This window comes from Euleptes europaea, chromosome 1 (genome assembly GCF_029931775.1).
Source record: "Euleptes europaea isolate rEulEur1 chromosome 1, rEulEur1.hap1, whole genome shotgun sequence".
Lineage (NCBI taxonomy): Eukaryota > Metazoa > Chordata > Lepidosauria > Squamata > Sphaerodactylidae > Euleptes > Euleptes europaea.
The window spans coordinates 68,595,575-68,617,491 of record NC_079312.1 but is presented as its reverse complement, the minus strand read 5'-3'; the positions used below and the strand labels follow the sequence as shown (position 1 = coordinate 68,617,491).

Below are 21,917 nucleotides of genomic sequence, written 5' to 3'. Positions count from 1 at the left end.
TCCCAGATTTTCTATACCATCATGGCAGAACTATATCATGTCACCAGTGATAATATGCATATAAGTGTGAAGAAAGAATTACTGTTACAGTTAATACCACAATAATTTAATTATATTTATTTTACTGTCTAACTTGCATTTACATCCTACTTCCTGACTGTAAAAAGGATTTACAAGCAGTTTACAAGAAATGGTATAAAAACTGTACAAAATTAAATTGAATAAGATAAGAACAAATAAACTTAAACAGCATAGGCTATTAAAACAGTACGCTCCAGAAAAGCAGTTTGATTATAAAAGCTTTCCTGAAAACATATGGTTTTAATAAGTCTCCTAATTAAAGGAAGGGAGTTAGTTGGCCAAACCACTCTTGGCAAGGAATCCTAAAGAACTAGTATCACTATATACAACACTAGTGGCCACCACACCACTAAGAGGAGGTACATATATAGGGCTGCCAACCTCCAGGTACTAGCTAAAGATCTCCTGCTATTATAGGGTTGCCAACCTCCAGGTACTATAAATAACAAATACCTGCGCTGAACTAGTATAGACCAGGTACTAGTTGGAGATCTCCTGCTTAGGGTTGCCAGGTCCTCTTCTCAACTGGTGGGAGATTTTGAGGACGGAGCCTGAAGAGGGCGGGGTTTGGGGAGGGGAGGGACTTCAATGCCATAGAGTTCAATTGCCAAAGCGGCCATTTTTCTCCAGGTGATCTGATCTCTATCGGCTGGAGATCAGTTGAATTAGCAGATCTCCTGCTACTACCTGGCAGTTGGAAACCCTACTCCTGCTATTACAACTGATCTCCAGCTGATAGAGATCAGTTCACCTGGAGAAAATGGCTGCTTTGGAAATGGGACTCTATGGCATTGAAGTCCCTCCCCTCCCCAAACCCCGCCCTCCTCAGGTTCTGCCACAAAAACCTCCTGCTGGAGGTGAAAAGGGACTTGGCAACCCTCTACATGTACCAGGCCTTCTCCTATAGATCTTAAGGGCACAAGCATGAAAAGATAAGATGAGAAACTACTTCAGGTATCATGTGGATACTCCATTCCTGTTACAGATGCCTCTGCATTTGCTGCAGCAGTGATTATACAATGGGAAATGATCATAGTGTGGATGCAGCCATACAATTATATATGTATTCCTTCTGCTCTTATTCACTGGATGGGAGTGGTCACTCTCTCTAAGCTGCCATAGATAACAAAGCCATCTGAGGTCTATATCCTAACAATTAACACCAATTGAAAAAAAACGTTGACTATTCTGGGTCCTCAACAAAGCAAAAAAGTGGTACAGGTGCAGCAGTATATGCTGAACCTGAACAAACATTTTGATGGCAATTACTGAATTTCAGTAATGTGATTAGGAAACTGATGTCTAGATATTTGTCCTGAGTGTATGGAAACCACAAATGAAACATGGGCTTTAGATATGAGCCAGAAGAGTCACAAAATTTGGTTACATTCCTAGCATAAACTAGGTAGAATCTTCTAAAACTGTAAAAGAGCTGTCTAGTAAAGTGTTTACGTGAAAATACCAAAGTATAGATAGTCTAAACTATCTCTAAGAAGTATTAAAAACAGGCCTGAAAAACACATCATGATGGGACCAGTTCATTCACATGCAAGTAATTTTCTCAAGGTTTACTGATTCTGGTGCAACATTTTGTAAAAGACCACTGAGATTAAACTCTATCTTATATAACTGAGAAAAACACTTATGCTTGTTTCTAAAGTTTATATTGGCAGTTACCTTCATTTAGTTCTACATCAAATTTTAAATGTGGGTCATATTCTCAATTTTATGACAACATTGCCAGCTTGTGTACTTGTTTTATTTTTCTCTACTGTTCGACCAGTTATAATGAATTTTCTTCTTCTCATTTTCCTACTTAAATATATATATTATTTATTCCTCATTCCTGGGGGGCAGGGTGTGTGTGCAAATCGGCATAGGAACCAGCATGACCTTCCACCAGTGTAAGTGCCTGTTTAACCTAGGATAATGGGCACTTACGCCATCCCAGGTGGCACACACACCGGTGCCTGGGAGCTGCAGAGCTGCGCCAGCCTTCACCTCCAGTGCAGCCACGCTGGAGTGAAATCTTGGAAGAGGCAGCAGGCGCCAGTGGCGGGGGGGGGGCATTCCTGGGGCATTCCAGTGGGCAGAGCTGACATTAGTCAGCTTCCAAACCCCTTTCACCCTGGGAATGCCCCCTTGAGCTGCGGTGTAGCTGCGCCACCTTTTTGGTGGTGCAGCCTTGCTTTTTGTAATGGGGCATTTCCCTCCCCCCACACACACACTTTTCTACTTTTTTTGTTAAATATTTTTATTTTCTCCATGGCAGCCAGGAAGCCTCTGAGGAGGTGGCGTGGCTGTGCTGCTCCCAGCCACCGTGGAGCAGTAGACTTGTGCATGAGAGGTTTTTGTTTGTTTGTTTCATTTTCATTATTAATTCCAAAAGAGAATGTTCCATTGTTGAGTTGATTCATATAGTTAATTTTGTTATTGTTTCTTTCATTATTGTTTAATTGTCATCATTCTGTTTCATTATTATTTCCCATTGGTTTCAGTGGAAACACACACTCTTCTCAGGTCTATAATTTCATGATTTCCCATATAAATTGGACAACACTCAACAGTATTTCAGGACTGCCCTAGGACATGCACATTGCCAAATTTCAGACAGATAGAATGAAGCAATGAACTGTGCTATGTTTACCATTACAATCTATGGGAAATTGATAGGAAAGTCTCCAAACAGTAACAGTGACAGCAGTACAGCCACTGAGCTAGAAGAACAGTAGTATAAGGATGAGGCAGACTTTCAAGGCAAGAGCATTTGCTGGCATAAGGAGGGTAAAGCCTCTGAGCAAGCAGGCAGCAAGAGGAATGTGCATGATTTTTAGTGGTGGCAGCTGGAGATCGCCTGGGAATACAACTGATCTCCAGGTGATAGAGATCAGTTCACCTAGACAAAATGGAAGGTGGACTGTATGGCAATTTACCCCACTGTAGTTCCTCCCCTCCCAAACACCACCCTCCTCAGGCTCCACCCTCAAAATCTTCAGGTATTTCCCAATATGGAACTGGCAACCACAGCTTATATTGGATTCAAAGTCCTACCCCATATCCTTCAGAATTGGAACGCCTCACACATGAATACAATCCTAGAGGCTACAGTGTAGACTTTTTTGGTTATTGCAATTAATAATAAAAGAAACACAGAAGTCTAGTGAGTGACCGATGAGTAGGCTTGCTAGGCCTCCTGCAATGCTAAAGAAAAGACAGCACGTAGCTCTGTATGCAAATATATCAAAACAGTGTATTACAAATAAAGTGAAGACAATAGTGAAGTGCAAGCAGAAACTTAACCACAACAAAACATTAATTCTATATACACACAATATTGGTAACTCTTCTTAGTGAGTACAAACAAAGACTTTTAAAGGTTACACATAAGAAGGTCTTAAAAAATGTCTGAAAAGACTGAGTTGCGTCTTGGCTCTTCCAAAAGGAAAAAAATCCCAGTTTTTCATGGGGTTCCGCTTCTTCAGCCTGTAATAATGAAGTTCATAGGCTCCGCAAGTTGGGCTGCTTCCAAGGTTTTCTTAGTCATTACTTACCATACAGTACAGGTGATTATTGTATTAGGCCTCCTGCAATGGCTTCCCACTGGCAAGCCCCGTTGCCTGTTCCTGCTTGGAGAGGTGGCAGGAGAAAAATAATTTAAACAGCAATGCCGCTGACATCATTGCGTCATTTTTGATCTTACCACAAAGTTTCCAGGAATTCCTACAGCTACACTTTGTCATAGAAATGATGTAGCAATGTCATTGATGCCATACACACACCTCTTGTCCTCTCCCCTAGCGGTGGTTTGGAGTGGTGGACTCTGATCTGGAGAACCGGGTTTGATTCCCCACTCCAACACGTGAGCAGCAGAGCCTAATCTGGTGAACTGGATTTGTTTCCTCACTCCTACACATGAAACCAGCTGGGTGACCTTGGGCTAGTCACACTCTCTCAGCCCCACCTACCTCACAGGGTGTCTGTTGTGGAGAGGGGAAGGGAAGGTGATTGTAAATCGGTTTGATTCTTCCTTAAGTGGTAGAGAAAGTCAGCATCTAAAAACCAACTCTGATTCTTCTCCTGCCAAGCTCATTCTGGTATCACAACAGATGAGGAAGACTAAGGGCAGAAAGGAGAAGTCATTCTAATTTGCTGACTCTCTCCACTCATTTTCTGATCCTCAGGAACAGTTTCACTTTCAGTGTTTTTCATCTATAAACTGCCCTCTATAAACTCTCCTCACTAGGACTTATTTCTGTTCATAAATGGGCCTGAAAACTGGATGCTTTCTCGTTGAGAAAGTTGTGTTCCATGCTTATGTAATATTTACTGTAGGACAAAGACTTAGAATTCCATATTGTTCAGCAAAACAAGAGGATGTTAACAATAGACTTTGCTACAGCAGTCTCATTACTTCTGCATGCTATTATTTTGTTTAACATTTGTATTGTGATTGTATGTAAGAGCTTTGTTCAGCCTTCATTGTTCTCCAAGCAAGCATAAAGTACAGTACTGGCAGCCTTGATTGTTTGAAAGTCCATACTATACCTAACGGATGGAACAGATGTAGAAGAGGACATTGTGGATTAGATTAACATTTGGGGGGGGGGAACCCAAATTAATACCACAAAACTGTAGCCTTCTTCTGCTCCAGTGAGGAAGCAGAAAGAATGTTTACAAAATTCTTAGTACTTCATAAACCTGTGTTAATGCTACGAAAGCTGAGAAGCTTTATTATGTTTAATGTAAATCACCACATTTTATTAATAGTAGAGATTCTGGAAAGCCAATCCCCAGACTGTGAATGAGTTTTCCAGCCAAACTACGAGAGAGCTACCAGTTTGGATTGTTATAGACTTTAATCTTGGAGCAATTATTGTGTTAGTTGAGCTGAACAATGAGTATATGAATTTATTAACACTATATGTATTTGAGTAGATAATTACATTTGATTTGAGACTTACCTTTTGGTCATAGTTGCTGTAATTTTGTTGGTAACCTCCAGGTGGTGGCTGGAGATCTTCTGGGATTTCAACTGATCTCCAGATGACAGAGATCAGTTCACTTGGAGAAAATGGCCACTTTGGCAGGTGAACTCTATGGTATTATACCCCATTGAAGTCCCTCCCTTCCTCAAACCTCTGCCCTCTTCAAGCTTCACCTCAAAAATCTCAAGGTATTTCCCTACTGGCAACCCTCTGTAGGCTTCTTTAGAGATGGGTGCATCACAGCCTTTTTCAAGGCTTATGCAACTATCCCTTCTCTCATGGAGGCATTAACTACCTCTCAGACCTTAGTCACCCAGACCTGCGGTCAGATTTAAGTAGCCAGGAAGAACAAGGGTCAAACAAGCCAGTGGTAGGTCTGAGGAAACTTGTTCTGGTACTGTTCTAGTATTGTTTTACTACTGTTTAGAAAAGGCACATAAAAAGGCAACCAAAATGATCAAGAGGTTAGAGCATCTTCCCTACTAAGAAATGGATGAGAACATCATAGAAATATGAATGAAGTGGAGTGAATAGAGTGAACTCATGTCACCCAATGAAACTGATAAGGAGTGGGTTTAGAAAACGGAAGTACTTCTTTAAAAATACTTAATTCATTTGTGGAATATATTGTTTCAAAATATCATGAAGTTTAGATAGTTAAGGATTAGAAAACTTCAAGAGGATAGGCCCATCAAAGAAAATTAGCCATAAGAGCTAAATAGACTTTTGAGAGGCTGAGTCCCAGATGGTAAACTCGAGCAGATAAATCCTGTTGAATTCATGACCAACTTGGGAGAACCCCACAGGCTGTTTCTGGTGGAAACATTATATTGTACCAGTTGGCCTCTTTGTCTGATCTAGCAATTACCATGTTCTTATTTTTATTCTATAGTTGAATGTTATGAAATTGATGCAGACGAACAGATCATTGTGATTAGGATAATAAATAGGAATTCATTTGTTTCCCGCTGAAATATTAAAATAGTGTGTATAAACATTCAAAAATGTACCTTCAGATTTTTCTCACTATTTTGCTTTTATGTTAACTAGTTGGGTTAAGGCAACAACACCATACAGTTATTTTTCCCCTTGCATTCTTCCACAATGACTTTCCTATTTGTATGCTATAAGAAAGCAGCAGAAAGCACAGGAGCACCCACACATTCAGATTTTGCTACATCTGGTATTGTGAGAAGTGGACTTGGATGCTTTGACAGTGTTAGTGTTGTTTGCAGTACTTATAGTCATTACTAAATTAGGAAAACAATGGAATGAATAAAACAGTATAACAAGGCAGTAACTTGATCACAAACAATGCTGTACAAACAAAATAATACATGCAATAAACAGTGCAATAAACTACAACCCTATTTCCTTTAGGACAGTGTCCTCCTGACCAGTTCCATTCACTGAAACCCTATTACCTTTACAAAAATAGCTGCAGTGGTCCCTAGCTTAGGCACAAACTAGAGGTTTGCCAGCAAATATTGCCCCTGAAGATGTTTTAAGCTGGGGAAATTGCACAGGGAGAGAAAGCCAAAGCCTCTCCCCCACATGCTAGGGTCCCAATCTAAATTGGGCTTCTATGGTGCTTGGGAACTTAATTTCCAGTAGCTGCTATCTGACTATAAGAGTATGAGAACTGGGCTGGGGAACCCAGTCCCAACTCACGGAAAAACATCACATCTATTTTGGCCCTCAGTCTTTTACTTGTTTTTCACTATCCTTTTATTGTTTCTGAGCTTCTCAAGAGTGTTGATAATTTGATATCATTTTATTCTGCAAAGTAACTTACTGCTAGGGAAACTAAGTTACACCCAGGGTTTTTTTTTTTTTTTGGTGATGGTGTTCAGTACTGAGTATTGGCACCTTTTTGGAGTTCCCACGAGTCCTGATCCTCATGTGGCAGCCCACCCCACTCAGCCAGAGAAAGAGAGAGTGAACCCTAGAGTTGTCAGATCCCCCCTGGCCACTGGCAGGGGGTGGGGGGGTAGGGTTGCCAGATCCAGGTTGGGAAACTCCTGGAGATTTGGGGATGGAACCTGGGGAGGACAAGGTCCTCAGTGGGGTACAATGCCATAGAGTCCACCATCCAAAGCATCCATTCTCTCCCAGAGAACTGATCTCTGTAGTCTGGAAATCAGCTGTAATTCCAGGGGATCCCCAGGTCCCATCTGGAGGCTGGCATCCCTAGTGGACCCTGAGAAACAGCTAGTGGGAATCTGCAAAGGTAGGGGCATTAGTTGAAATCAGTACAACATTAAAAAAATGTTGTACATAAAAAAATGTCATCCTATTTACCTCAATGGACTTAGAGGGTATAACTCTGGTTAGAATTGCACTCTAACTTTCTATTTTAGATTGGCTATTGCCACGTCATGAGCTTGCTCAGAGCAGAAACTATGCAAGATGTAGGAAGAGATAAACAAAGTTCAGTCTAGATTGCATTGTATATTTGATGACTTTAATATGCTGGCAGCACATATAGTATCATTTCCAGGATGCATTAGCCATTAAAACCATTTGTAAACCTCATTTGTAAACCTCATTCCATCTGATGATGGTGTACATTTAAACTGTTGGTATTGCCACAAATGTAGCTCTGGCTGGAAACCAGCAGAGAGGGCACTGTGCCACTAACAATAAAGCACAGTATGAAATACTGCGGTTGGATTAGTCAGGGTGTGAAGGGAATATATTCCAATAAGAATGAATCCATGACCACTGCTGGATGCAAATAATCTATATAGCACTCTTTTGATATTCTGTGCATTCCCTGTATGTATGGAGAAAATGGCAGGATCATACCTTGTGGTTCTGCCCCCAGTGTCACTGCATTCATCTCAACATCTGCAGAAAGCCCTTTACATGTGTACAAGTATATGCACATAAATTCTCCACACAGTCATAAACCTTCTGTTTGCTTGTCTCCAAATATGGACTCGCTGCACGTGTTCTTTTGAATGGATGGCCATTGGAGGTGGGGCTGGCAGATAATATCTACTATGTGCATTCATTGAATATGCATACAAATCTCCTTAAGAGGTTCTTGTAGGTTATCCGGGCTGTGTGACCGTGGTCTTGGTATTTTCTTTCCTTAAGAGGGTTTACAGTCCCATCATTCCACTTTTAAGTCAACTGTTTAAAAAAGGAGTACACTTCTTTAGTCTTGTATTAAGTTGGAATACTCTTTCTTATACTTTTTTTTTTGGATAAACTATCCACTTGGAAAAGACAATAATGCTAGGAAAAGTTGAAGGCAGTAGGAAAAGAGGAAGACCCAACATGAGATGGAGTGCCTCAATATAGGAAGCCAGAGCCCTCATTTTGCAAGACCTGAGCAAGGATGTTAATGATGGGACATTTTGAAGGACATTGATTCATAGGGATGCCATGAGTCGGAAGCAACTTGACCGCACTTAACACATACATATCTACTTGGAAATTAGTATTAGGTTACAAATATTAATGTCCTGGAATGGTTAAAAAAATACCCTTCTAATGTTAATTAAATAAGAAGCTTGTGTTTTTGTGTGTGTTTGAAAAAGTATAGCCAGTTAGCCTATTTTCCTGGAGGACTATACCTGTAAGTTACTGTTGGATGAAACAATTCTTTCTAGATTAGTTCTTTTAAAAGAAAAAAATCCCTTTCAAACAATTATTAAAGTTTTATACCCTTAGACTATTTGTATTTAAGCATTTCTCTTTCTGACCTGGGCATCTTTTTCCTTTGGATGTGAGGATGATTTGACTGTGTCATTCCATTTATCACCAGGATTAGTTCTGGATGGCTAGGGGGGTGTCTTCTTCCTCCCTCACCACTCCATGTTCTTCCCTCCCAAAGCAGCATGCCCTGTGGAAGATGAGAACCATCCAAGATACAGGGAATAAAGAGGCAGACATTGAAAAGTGGTAAAATAAATTTGAGTCCCATCAGGCTAAAAGGGATATTGACATCTTCAGTAAAAATAACACTACTTGGTGAAAAATATTTAAAAAGAAACTTTTGGAACAAGTAGAAGATTCCTTGAAAGGGACTAGGACAGATGGAGCAATTGTTTCTGAAAGAAGCAGAGATGTTGTTAAAGAGGTGGAATGTAAACCAGAACACTGTAAAGGGAGCCAGATGAGAAGCAATGGGGTGCAATGACTGTTAAGGCTGAGAGAGAGTGGCCTAATCCACAACAACGGTAGATGACTGTAGCACTTCAGATTACATGGGGGCTCAATTAACTGAATGCTCCTCCATAAAAAAAATCTCTGAACATAAAAACTAGATGTTAGGGGACAGAAATGCAGAAACGTCTTTGTATGGAGGAGGATTTAATCATGTGATTCCTTACCTGCTATCTAACATAATACAATCTAGACAGAGATTTACTACCTTATCTACTATTTACAGAAATGAGGCTTTCCTGATGATATTGGTGTGTCATAAATCCTCAGAGCTATTCAGCCTGGAAGTTAGACATTGATGCCATTCCTACGAATGTAATTTTCTTTAAAACTAAGGGATCTGAAAACCAAGAGTGTGTTTTATTTACCTTTTAGCAATCTAGGGCACATCCTGTTTATGGTTAGCCATATATAGAACAGTCATTAGCATAATTATTAGGCAAGATCTTTCAAGCTTACAGAGGAATGAAACCACAAGCTAGCAGTATATTAAGGAAAAAACATATGTATTTAGAATCACACTGGTAAAGAAATAGTGCTGGTAACTAAGGTACCCTCACTGTGAACTGCATTCTACTGAATTTCGTTTCAGGAGGGAATCTGTGTTGGTCTACACTAGAGGATCTAGATTTGAGTCCAGTAGCACCTTAGAGACCAACAAGATTTTGGGGGTACAAGCTTTCAAGATCCAAAGCTCTCTTCATCAGATACACGTAGGAATCGATATCCCTGACCCCTTCAATCCAAGTCAGAAAGTGGGAGGGGTGTTGTAAAGAATGAAAAGGTAATCAGGGAAGAAATGCCTAGGGGCAGAAATTAGCATTTGTGGTGAGATAAGAATTCTGTGTCCTTTGGTTCATTCACAAGTTCAGAACAATGGACCCCCCCCCCAAGTGCTGAATAGGAACATTGGATTCTTATCTCACTACAAATGCTAATTCTGCCCCTCAGTGTTTCTACCCTGCTAGTATGTAGAAACCTAATACCACTTGTTTACAGTATGCATTATCCATATGAATATATTAATTGGTCTGTTAGCAGATTGTATCCATAAGAGTAAGTAGGATCAAATGAATGAGTGAAAAGAAGTTTAAATCCCCCCCAGAGTAATTTGAACTGATTAGAGAAGTTTAAAAAGAGTGTAGGGCAGGTTGTTGAAATATAGGCAACACATGCAAGGAAGGTTAAACTGAAAGGTGAAGAAAGATGGGAAGTAGCAAAAGTGAGGAGAGGTGAAAGAAGGATCATTTGAGGATTTGGTTGGAGAGCCATGTCAAATATTTTCATTCATCATCTTAATTGCTGTGTGGAAGAAAAAATTTATATGACTATGCTTTCAAAGTGCTGTGTAAGTGGATATTGTGTCACAAATATGTGGCTGAATTATCAGGCAATACCTGTGTTCTGTAACCGCATTTACTTGCTTGACGTGTTGATTCTCAGGTTATTTAAGAGGAATTCAAATGACAATTTGTTGCATTTGGATTGCTTTTATGAAGAGACATTTGTCTAATGGTTCCAGTCTTTCTACTCCACAGAAAACCTGGATGACCACCACATGAGCCAAATTAGACACACTAGAAGATCCCTAAAAAGACTTTCCCAGCATTTAAAAAAACTGGAAATAGCATTTGCAGTACCTGTTGTCACAGTTTTCTCTCATATGAACTATCACATTCATTGAGATATGCTAATAAAGCCTTCTTCTGAATTCTATCATAGACTGGCATCCACAAGGAGCAGAGCCTTTTTGATAATAAGTCCACAACATGTAATTAGATGTCATCTTGACTCTTGACTCTTTTCCTTCAGAAAGCAGGAAAAGTTATTTTTATTCTGTCAAGTGTTTGGAATTTGTACTTAACCTGCTAACTGTGGGCAGATAGTTGATACTGCTATTAATGTATATTTGTGTCTGTCTGTCTATCCATCTATAGATTGCTTGCTGTAGTTGTGTTCTAATAGTATTGGTTTTTTTTTAATTATAAACTGCTTTGAATGCCTTGCCTTTCTGTTAGTATTATCATTATCACGATGCAAGATGGAAGAGGAATATGTCAAGGGCCACTAGATGTCCACAACCTTACCTTTAATTTCTGTTGGCTGATGCAGCATTATTGTTAAGATGAGACCCTGCAATTTCCCCAGTTTGGCCACAAGCTCACTATGAAGTGCTAATAAAGAGCAGCTTAAAGAGCAGATCCCAGTAACCTGTTAAATAACAGGCAGGAACTGCCTTCCAATTGGAATGGATTTATTCATGGAAACACTACACTCACAAATCTATGCACAGGAGCCGGTGAGCAATGAACGAGCAATGCGATTATTTGGTCTATTTTATATTTTCTGTTTCTTATCTGATGCTAGTTGCAGTCAGACAGATATTACTGGGTTAAATGGGCTAATGATTCAAGGTAAGCCATTCTTTCTCAGCCTTATTACCTCATTTTTAAACTGGATGGCCCAGGCTAGTCTGATCTCGTCAGATCTCAGAAGGTAAGCAGGGTCAGACCTGGTTAGTATTTGGATGGGAGACCACCAAGGAATACCAGGGTTGCTGTGCAGAGGAAGGCACTGGCAAACCACCTCTGTTAGTCTCTTGCCATGAAAACCCCAAAAGGGGGTCGCCATAAGTCGGCTGCGACTTGACGGCACTTTACACACACACACACAACTTACCTTACAGGATGCTACTTATTTGCCTTACAGGTTTATTGTAAAGATTATTTAGATATTTTATGTGAAGTACTTTGCGGAATTAGTAAAACAATAGTATAAATCTGATGTTTATTTATTTAAAATATTTTAAGATTGTCTTTCTCTATGATACAATTCAACAATACCATATGTCCAAAAGCTAGATAAATTCTGCTCTGATAATAGGACAGAAACAACTGATTGGTCAATTGTCCAAAGGATAAAGTCTTAACCAGACCCAAAAGCTCCTGTAATCACTCAGTTTTACAGCCTCTCCAGGCAGCCAGCAAGGTAGAGGATACTTTCTCACTTTTTCTGGAATGCTGTTCGAAAGAAAAGGGGCAATGACTGAGAATGCCCATGTCGGGGCAATAGTTGATCACACTCTAGCCAAGAAAGAAGATGCTGATGGGATGGGCAAAGCCACCACATGGGTAGAAGTAATTCAAGTCCATCAAGTAGTCCTAGTCGAAGCAGTCCTTCAAGCATATAGAGCTCAGAGAGAAATATACAGCTAGCGTAGAGATCTCAAAATGTGAGTTACATGTTCCTGTGGCTCATCTGAAATAGCAAATACGGTAGGCTGTCTCATTTTCGACAAGCTGAAGTTCCTGAGTCATCTCAAGGCCACCCCATGTATAGCATGTTAACAATAATTGGTAGAGTTGCCAGCTCTGGATTGGAAAATACCTGGTGATTTTAGGAGTGGAGCCTGAGGAGGGTGGGGTTTGGAGAGGGAAGGGACTTCAATGCCATAGAGTTCAATTGCCAACGTGGCCATTTTCTCCAGGGTCAGTTGTAATGGCGGGAGATCTCCAGCCACCACCTGGAGGTTGGCAGCTTTAATAATTGAACCTCAAGGTTATTGTAGCATTCATCAGTATGGCCAGGTCAATTGTCCGCAAAAAAGAGAAGAGCTTCCAAACCACTTGTTTTAATCCTAACCTGCTTCTCCAGCAAGTCAGTATAATCCATAGGGTTGCCAATCTCCAGGTGTGGCCTGGAGATCTCCTGGTATTATATTTGATCTCCAGACTACAAAGATCAGATCCCCTGGAGAAAATGGCTGCTTTGGAGGGGAAACTATATGACATGGTACCCTGCGGAGGTCCCTCCCCTCCCCAAACCCTGCCCTCCCCAGGCTGCACCCCCCAAACCTCCAGGTATTTCCAACTCTAGATCTGGCAACCCTAACAATCCAATACAACTCATAGGCTCTTCTCACAGTCCTTCAAACTAAGCTGGACTCCACCAATAACAGGGAGAACAATCTCATTTATAGCAGTGGCCTGCTGCCCAACCAGCATAACTTCCATCTTGTCTCAATTCAGTTTCAACTTTCTGTTCCTCTTCAGCCATCTGTTTTTTAGGTTATGATTATGTTAACAAATAGACACTAAAGAAAGGTAAAAACCTACTGTCTAAAGATGCATTGTTTGTATAAAAAGAGCCATATATGTATCGAATATGAATTTTTCTGTAATGTTCTATCAAATCTTGAAAAGAAACATGATAAAATCTTCCTTCATTATGCTGTATCATATTATTTAAAGCTTCAGCTGAGAACAGGTCAGAGCATGAGAAAGGAATTACAGTGCAATCCTTTGCAGAGTTGCTTTAGTCTAAGGCAATTGAAATCGATTCGTTTAGATTGAACTAATTCTGTGTAGGATTATACTGTTATTGCCAGAAATTTTGCACGTGTGCACATTTTTTCAGTTGTAATAGTTACAAATTTACTGTAGGCCACTCAAATCATGCGAAAGTCTATAGATTTTTGTGTCGTATCTTTCTTGATTCAGCATGATAGATTTTGGTGATTCATGCAGTTATAGCAGGCATATACAAACTGCATATTGTAAGGTAGACCTAAGAATCTTTCATGAGTTTTTTTTTAAACAAAGCTGAAATTAGTCATGTGATCCCTGAATTTGACCAGGATGAAGGAGGAGGTTTAACCCTTTCCCCATTGTGCCATTTTCCAATGCAAATTGGCCTTCTGAAAACTTTTCTTGACCCAGGAGCGCAAACATACAAGCAGCATATAGGTACAGACTTCTAGTGGATCAGAGTATTGGTCTGTTTACTCCAGCAAGTCTCCAGCTGGTCTCTGGAGAGGCAGCATATACATTTTCTAAATTAAAAAAAATGTTTATTTGATTGCACCTATTTTATGATCATGCAGAGAACATATAAAATAATAGAAAGGGGGAACAGTTCATTACCGTAACTGTTTAATATGTGAGTGCTTATTTTACACGAGTGAAGCTAGTCCTTCTTGAAAACATTTTATAGCATGTTATAGATTATTCAAAATAAAGGTTATCACCACTTACATGCTGATAAATTTTTAGAAAAGTGTTCTTGCTTTTCAATTTTAGTTCATTATTTTTATGGAAACATTATTAATAACTGATGAGTTTGAATTACTAAAAAAGCTGCTTATGCTCTTTGGTCCATTAATGGCCTATGCTCTATTCTATGGGGCTTTCTATCCTAATCGTATGAGATTCTGCATGGAGATCATAATTTACAAGATCAGGCAGGCAGATTATGAGACTGATGCCAGTGCCAACTTGTACCCTCATGGCATTGCTGGGAATAAACCCCACCATGCGCATAGCAAGAGCCATCCCCATTAAGCTTTTTATAGGACTCATGGATATGGAGAGAATAGGGAAGGGCATCTTCATACTAGTCTTCTTGAACTCCTCTCCTGCTGCTGGGTTTTAACATGTGCTAAAGTGCACATTTAAAAAAAATGTCAAGGGCAATAACCGTCTGTTATACCTTTGAGAGTTTTAAATACTTTTGGATGGTTTATTTCAATTAAGAGTTCACAGGACATCTCTCAGAGCTCATGTGTCTGCAGACCACATCTACAAGAACTACATAGGCAAAAAGTAGGTTCTATCACAAGGATTATCTAGTAGGACATGGCTTTTGTGATTGGTCATTCTGTGAGCAACTGTGATGTTCCTGTGCATCAGACAAGTACAGTTCAAAGATACCATATTAGATCAAGCCTAACCAGTAAAGAGAATGGATTAAAGGCAACACATTTCATTCAAGTGAACACTTTTATTTTTGTAACCCCTCATCTCGGGTGTGAACTTGTACTACTACTTCGTACTACTTTGTGTTAACTTGTACTACTACATTTAAAGTAATGCTTTCAAAATAAACTAGATGCCTGAATTCCTTGAGAAATAGTTCCACAGGATTAGAGGGGCTGCAGCTGTTTGCTGCTAGGTAAAACCTACCTGGTATCTGTCTGTCATCTCAATTGCCAACCTTCTCTCCTCTTCTTCATACTTCATGAGGTGATTGAAAGAAAGGCAGGAATGCCTGAGCTAAAGTGCACACACAGGGTTGGATCCCATAGAAAATCTTACGGCAGGACTTGTTAGAATGAATCATTCTTCCTTTTCCCCTTCCCCCAGCAGATTTCTGTTTGCACAAAAAAGTTCTGTGAAAGCTGGGGAACCTTCAGGAGCAAAATGCACCACAGTACAAGGGGCTGCAGTGAAGAGGAGGAATTGGCTGAAATTTCTGCTCCTCTTCCTCCATTGGCACAAGTCACCAAGAACAAGGATGAGATGATTTTGCCCAATTCTTTCTCTTTACTGCAGTGCTCTGTTCCGCAGAGTATTTTGTTCGTGAGGGACTCCCAAACCCCAGAGATGATTTTTTTGGACATGCAGCTAGCTGCTGGAGGAAGGGATAAGCAGGGAAATATCTGCTCTGCCAATTACTTCCATGAGGTTTTGCGCAGAACCTAATCCATAGTCCTTCCCTCCAGTCCTCTCTGGTCATTTCAGGTGGCATAGAGAAAAGGAGCTTGAAATGGCCTGAGGGATCAAAACAAAACAGCGATTGCAATCCTAAGAACAGCTTCCTAGGAGTAAGTCTCACTGAATAAAATTAGATTTACTTCTGAGTGAAGTAGAGTGAAAGGTGAGACGGTCCTTCTCCTGATCTTTCTTTCCATCTCATCCTCAAACCTGGTAAACATATTTTTAAAAAAGGATCAGGAGAACAAAGCTGACAGTGCCATCCTAAGTAGAATCACACTCTTCTACCTCAATTGAAAGAGTGTAATTCTGGTTTGGAAGGCATTGTGGGAAAAGTAGGAGCACGCAAGCAAGAGAAGGCATCCTTGCTATTCTATTCTATTCTATTCTATTCTATTCTATTCTATTCTATTCTATTCTATTCTATTCTATTCCCACATTGATTCAGGCCACATGGAGGGAAAGGAGAGATTGCAATAAGAAGGCGGCTCAACCGAACATGCCAGCAGGTACTGGGGAAAGGGAATTGGCCTGAAATGTCCCACTGAGGAAAACAAACTAGTTTCCATTCAGGGATTCAGGGTTCTGAATCTCTAAGCACTGGTGTTAGATTCCTTGCAAACATTTATCCATTATAAATCCTGTTCTGCAAAACATAAAAGAAAACACAATTTTAGTTCTAAGGCAAATCTGTATTTTTGTTTGTAGCTTTTAGAGATCAATAAGTAGCTTGACAGTATCTATAGTTTTTGGTCTAAGGGTATTGCTGCTTAGCCAGCTTCTCAAGGAAACTGTCATGGGCTTTGCCTCATGTAATTAAATACTAAATCCTGCAGCAAAAGGGTTCTTCCTAATTTTTGTGATTGCTGCATCCTTGGTAACAGCCCATCAGGCAGTGCAGTTCATTCTTGCTTTTGGCAATAGATCCAAAGGAGTGTCTGAAAAGTATGTAAGTTGTGAACCCTTAAAGGAAGTAACAAAGTGAACTTGACCATATCACTGCTGCAAAATCCTACAGCCACGAATCTGCAGTAGTCTATGGCTTACCTGCAAAGCAGAAACATGCTAGATTCTTACTTGAGAAGGCATGCTTCGATGGGACTGCATTGGGTAATGCTAGCTGGCCCCTGTTACCCAGGTGATTGTATGATGACTCATGGCATTACAATGAAAGTAACAACACTGCCAGTTGCGCATAGCGCTGGGAGCTAGCCCCCAACCCATCTTATGAGAATAGCAACAAGGTTAATAGCTTGATGATCACATTATATGCGACGCTGTATTGGAGGCCCCACACTAAATGAGCACTGGGAATTCTTGTGTGGAGACAGTTTTCTTGGAATCTCTCTTCAGTAATTAATTTAAATGCTGCAAAACTTATCTAAATGTTTCCTTTCCCCACTGTTCCGCACAGTTCCTAAGTTTTAGTGATGCGATTGCAGCTACTGCAGAGCATAAATGGAATTTTTGAAAATTAAATGAGAACTAACCAGACTTTCTTCTGACATTCAGAAAATAATTTAAACATTTAATGTATCTTGTTTATTATCATATTAACATGTGCGTAGAGCAGATTTACGACAGTGATGTAGCATGAACATTATACTCGGGCATTTAGTGGAAGGGAAAAGCTACACACCCACATTTGTAATGTAGCACAGCAGCTGAGGTAACTGGTAGTTTCAAATTTTGACCTCCTCCACAATTGTTATTGTTTTTTTATTTGCTTTTAATTTAAAGCATTAATCTATAGGCTGAGTGTTATCATTCGCTGTCACAATGAAATATTTTTTTAGCAGGGACAACATATATGATATAGTTCAAACAGTACAATGTCAGTGCATATGATGTCACAACAAGCATGTGTTCATTGAGTTTTCTATTTATAAACGCAGTATTCACTCTTTTTAAAAAAATCTGCATTTACAGTCTTGCCTCCCCCTTTTAACTGACTGGCAAAGGTGTGAAATTCCCTCATCAGAGATGTTAAGCTTTTTATTATTTTTTTTAAAGCTTCCATTTTGGTGCACTGCAGTGCAGACTTTGGTTTAACTGACTGAATTGATATTCTGAGCAGCAAGTAAGCAAGGATGACAGAGCATCCGTACAGCTAGTCCTACTTGGGCTCAGGGAGGTGTGTTTGGTAGCAATTGCCTGCTCTGTCCAAGATGCAGCAGGGTCACGAATCACTGCTGTCAATAAGAAACTTCAGACTTGGATTGTAGTAATATTTTACATGCTTAAAGGCACAAGCTTCTTGTATTGACTTATTTCAAAACTTGTTTTGTTTTCTTGATTCTAAACCTGGAAGTGCCAGGGGGGCTTAAAACTCTCTAAAATACCACAAAAATATAAATGGCTTAATGTTACCTGCAGTTTAAGTATTCACTCATGCTATCAGCACATGGAAAATAAGATATTTACATGTCTTACTGTATCACAATGTGACTCACTAACAAGTTTAGTATGCCTAGAACATAAATAAGACATGGTTTAAATTTAAGTTGACATAAAGGAAATCATCACCTTTCCACTCTCCCAATTTTAAATAAGAGTTCTCTAGACAAGTTCTTGAGATTTGGTCAATACCAGATAGCAGCTGAAATACTTGTATAGAAATGCATTGCAGCAAACAAGTCAGACAAAACTAATAACTTACCATCAAGAAGGGTCCAATTAATATTTTACATACTGTGTTTTGATGAAGTGTGCCATAACCATACGACATTTAAAAAAAATATGTATGATTGCTTTTGCTGGGTAGGACAACATAGTAATCAGAAATGTTCTGGCTGCACATCCTTTTCTTATAAATCTTTTCTCTAAGGATGGTGCGAAACGCACTCATAGCTAACAAACAACATAGACAAAATCATGCAGCTTTTGCCTCATGGAGTGGGAACATAAAGCATGTACACGCACAGACACACACTGTGAGATATATTTGGTTATGAAAATGTTGGGTTTTGTAAATTAAATGTTTTTTCCCTTAGCAAAACGAGGTGACACGTGGAATGAAGAAAAAAAAAAGAGAGGAAAGAAATCTGTTTAATGCACAATACAGATTCACAGTACAGACTGAGGTCAAGAGCCTCTGCAGTCTAGGTATCACTTCTGTAGAGATGCAGTACTGAATTGGCTTCTCCCCTTCCCTCCCTCTTCCCTCCCTCCCATCCCTTCCATCAACGCACATTCCTCCCCCCCCCTTCTCCCATGATAGTGATAGAACTTGACAGCCCTTGTCCTTGAAGGTTTCTCCCATAAGTGGCATATTCCTGGTAGTTTGCCATCTCCCGTTTTTTTTTTTTTTTTGTCATTATCCCAAGGGAAGTATTAAAACCACCAACACCAACATGGTGGTTCAGTCCACTTTCCTCGCAGGAGAAAGCCTTTCTTGCCGCGCCACGGCCGCTGCCCGGGTTCCTCCTCCGGCTTTCTGCAACAGCAAGCCCTAAACCTTTCCCTGGGCTTGCTCGGTCTCCTCCAGCAAGATGCTCGCTCGGAAATCTCCGCTCCTTCCCCCCACCTGCTCGGCCGGGATGGTACAGTCTGCAGAAGGACTCCTGTAATGTAGCTCAGTTTATCAATCCCTTACAGATGCCGACCAGTGATTACTCCGGTGGGGGAATTGAAATAATGTTGGATTTGTGATGATATCTTAGCCAAGTAAGTAGCTGCATTCAAAACATGAAGATCTAGAGACAGGGATAGTTAAAGACAGCATCCCCCCCCCCTTTTCTCATTTGAGATTGTTTGTTTGAAAAATTTTGCATCTCATAAAGGCAGAAACTGAGGAGGAAATGGTGTTGGGGATTTGGAGGTCTGAGTGATGCATTATCTTTTAGTTCATGTGTCTGTGGAAAGGCAACGCAACTTCTGTGTAATATATTTCAGAGGAAGAAACTATACCGCTTAAAGGTTGCTATTGCAATCAGAGGCAGACTACTGAGGTTTTTTAGAAACTGGTGATTTCCAGTGCTCTCTGAAAGTCACAGCAATAATTGTTTTGTGTAAACCAGATTTTATTTTTTGTTCTGAGAAAATGTAGGTGATAACTGTTTTTTTTAATTGCTATTGTTAAATCAGATGTAGAGTTTATTTTTTGTAAAGTATGCACAACCTGCAAAAAAAGATGCTGCAAATACCTATATAGACCTTTCCAGTATAAGTTGGAGATTTAAATAATGTCAAATACATATTGCATAAAGATTGTGTGCATTTTATTAAGAAATAAGCCTGGATTAATTTCTTACACATTTACCGGCTAGTTTCAAAGTCAGGGCAGTGCTGACCTATAAAATCGTTGAATCTTTGTGAGTTATAATGCCCTGCTGTTTTTTTTTTTTTTTAAGTGTGTCATAATGCTTCCTGTATCAAACTGTTTTCTAAAGTACCATGAAATAGTTCCTACTATTGCAAATAAGCTGGAAGTTGCCAAGTGAAGTGTGCTGGGGAATGCTTTATGGTAAAGCTTTCTGTGTTTCCTGCACAATGTATTGATTTAACAAACATCACAAGAGCAGAGGAGGTTTTTCCCATTATGTAAAGAGAGAGCCTAGCGATTTGATCTCTGGTTTGAGAAGTGACACATCATGTGCCTGATTGGAGCAGTCACTGACTCTTTCTGATTTTATGACTTAGTTGACCTGTGCAAACTTAGCCAGTTTCTTTTACTTTGTACATCACTATCTTGGATTTAATGGGATGATTACTTTAGGTGGTCCTGAAACCACTGAAGAACTAGCATCTGATGCTTAGCGCCTCACCTTCTAGAAAAGATTGGGTAATGAAGATGACTTAGGAGGGAAAATAAGTACTCATTATTTTGTGATAGAACTGGATCTTCTCGTGCATAGCAGACACATGCATGAATTCAAAAGCTGTATGACAGCAAAGGCTTATCATAAATTTGACCTTTTGATTACATGCCCTTACTTATGATATTAAAGGCTAAAGTCAGCATTATAGTGATTAGGATGCTGAACGATACCAGAGGTGCTTATATGTGTAACACTGTTCCTTTCCTTCTAGAAAATATTTGCACAATGGTGAATATGTGCAAGATGAGAGACTGTATAATCTAATAATGGTCATTCTGCGAGTGTTGAACAGAGAGCGTATACATATGCTTTTGAATATCCACATTTCTGTGTTTCATGTGGTTACTGGGGCCAGCATTTTATGGGCAAAAAGACATCCATATGCATACATATGCACCTCTCCCACCTAGCTTGTGAATACTTGGGTATCCAGCTGGTGTTTGATCGCATTCAGTTTTCACTTTGTTCACATTCCTCTCATTTTGGTCTGAATAGCTACCTGCAAAGAAAGTGTTGCAGCTTTGCCCCGAAGTGCTGGTAAAACAAACAGGGATTGCAAATATCACAAGAACCTCAGGGTTGCAGGGAGGTTATTTATAGTAATGCAGCATCATTATATTTTTCTTTGTGCCTGTATTCCTGTGGAGAATTGATGTTGACCCAGCACATCACAGTTAAATATACTTACATTTCCATAAGAGAGAGAGTCATTCCCCCCTTCTACATGAATGGAAAATGATTGGCATCTTCTGTAGCTTATGTGTATGTATATTACAGAATATGTTTGATGCATGAATATTAGTGTAGTGTTTGAATGTAATTTCATTTTTTCCATTAAGGTGAGCAAAGGCTTGGTAAGATGTAGCACACTGGTGCTTTTAAGAGCACCTGCAGAGGAAAATAATCATTTTAGTAGTGCATTTGTCCCAAATTCAACATATCTCTAGAAAGATATTTAGAAATGTGAGTTCTCCCCCCAATCACCTAAAAAACATTTTTTGACACCTTAATATATGTTGTGATTTTATACTGCCAAATTATGGCAGGATTTACTTCTCCCTAAAGCTCCTCTCCGGTTGTTATCACCTCTTTTGACATTTTTTCCTACCAAAACCATCTACCTCATTTTCCTTCAGCTTTGTCTTTAAGCTTGTAATTCTAAGTGGCTCTTACTCTGGGAATGGATATAATTATTTCCAAGTCTGATGGGACGTTATTAAGAAGATGTGACCTTGCAAGTACATTCCAACCTTGGTGTAAGGCTCATTACGCTGCAGTAAAAACCCAGGACCTGACATTTGTGTGTTAAGTAAAATGGGACAAAGATACCCTTTACTAAATCTAAATACATTTGCCCATACCTA

At 39.7% G+C, this 21,917-nt stretch overlaps 1 protein-coding gene across 13 annotated transcripts in view; it reads left to right on the top strand.

Moving 5' to 3' along the window:
• ATP2B2 (ATPase plasma membrane Ca2+ transporting 2) overlaps positions 1-21,917 on the top strand; it is a 384,163-nt gene that overhangs the window by 34,652 nt on the left and 327,594 nt on the right. For 9 of the 13 annotated variants that reach the window (XM_056866987.1, XM_056866984.1, XM_056866982.1 and 6 more), the window contains exon 1: positions 19,261-19,399. The exons of 1 other annotated variant lie outside the window; for it this stretch is intronic. The gene's annotated coding sequence lies outside the window, so the exon portion shown is untranslated. Of the gene's footprint in view, positions 1-19,257; positions 19,400-21,917 lie in introns of those variants that run through there. 3 more of the 13 variants (XR_008933969.1, XM_056866983.1, XM_056866986.1) reach the window with 3 other exon arrangements.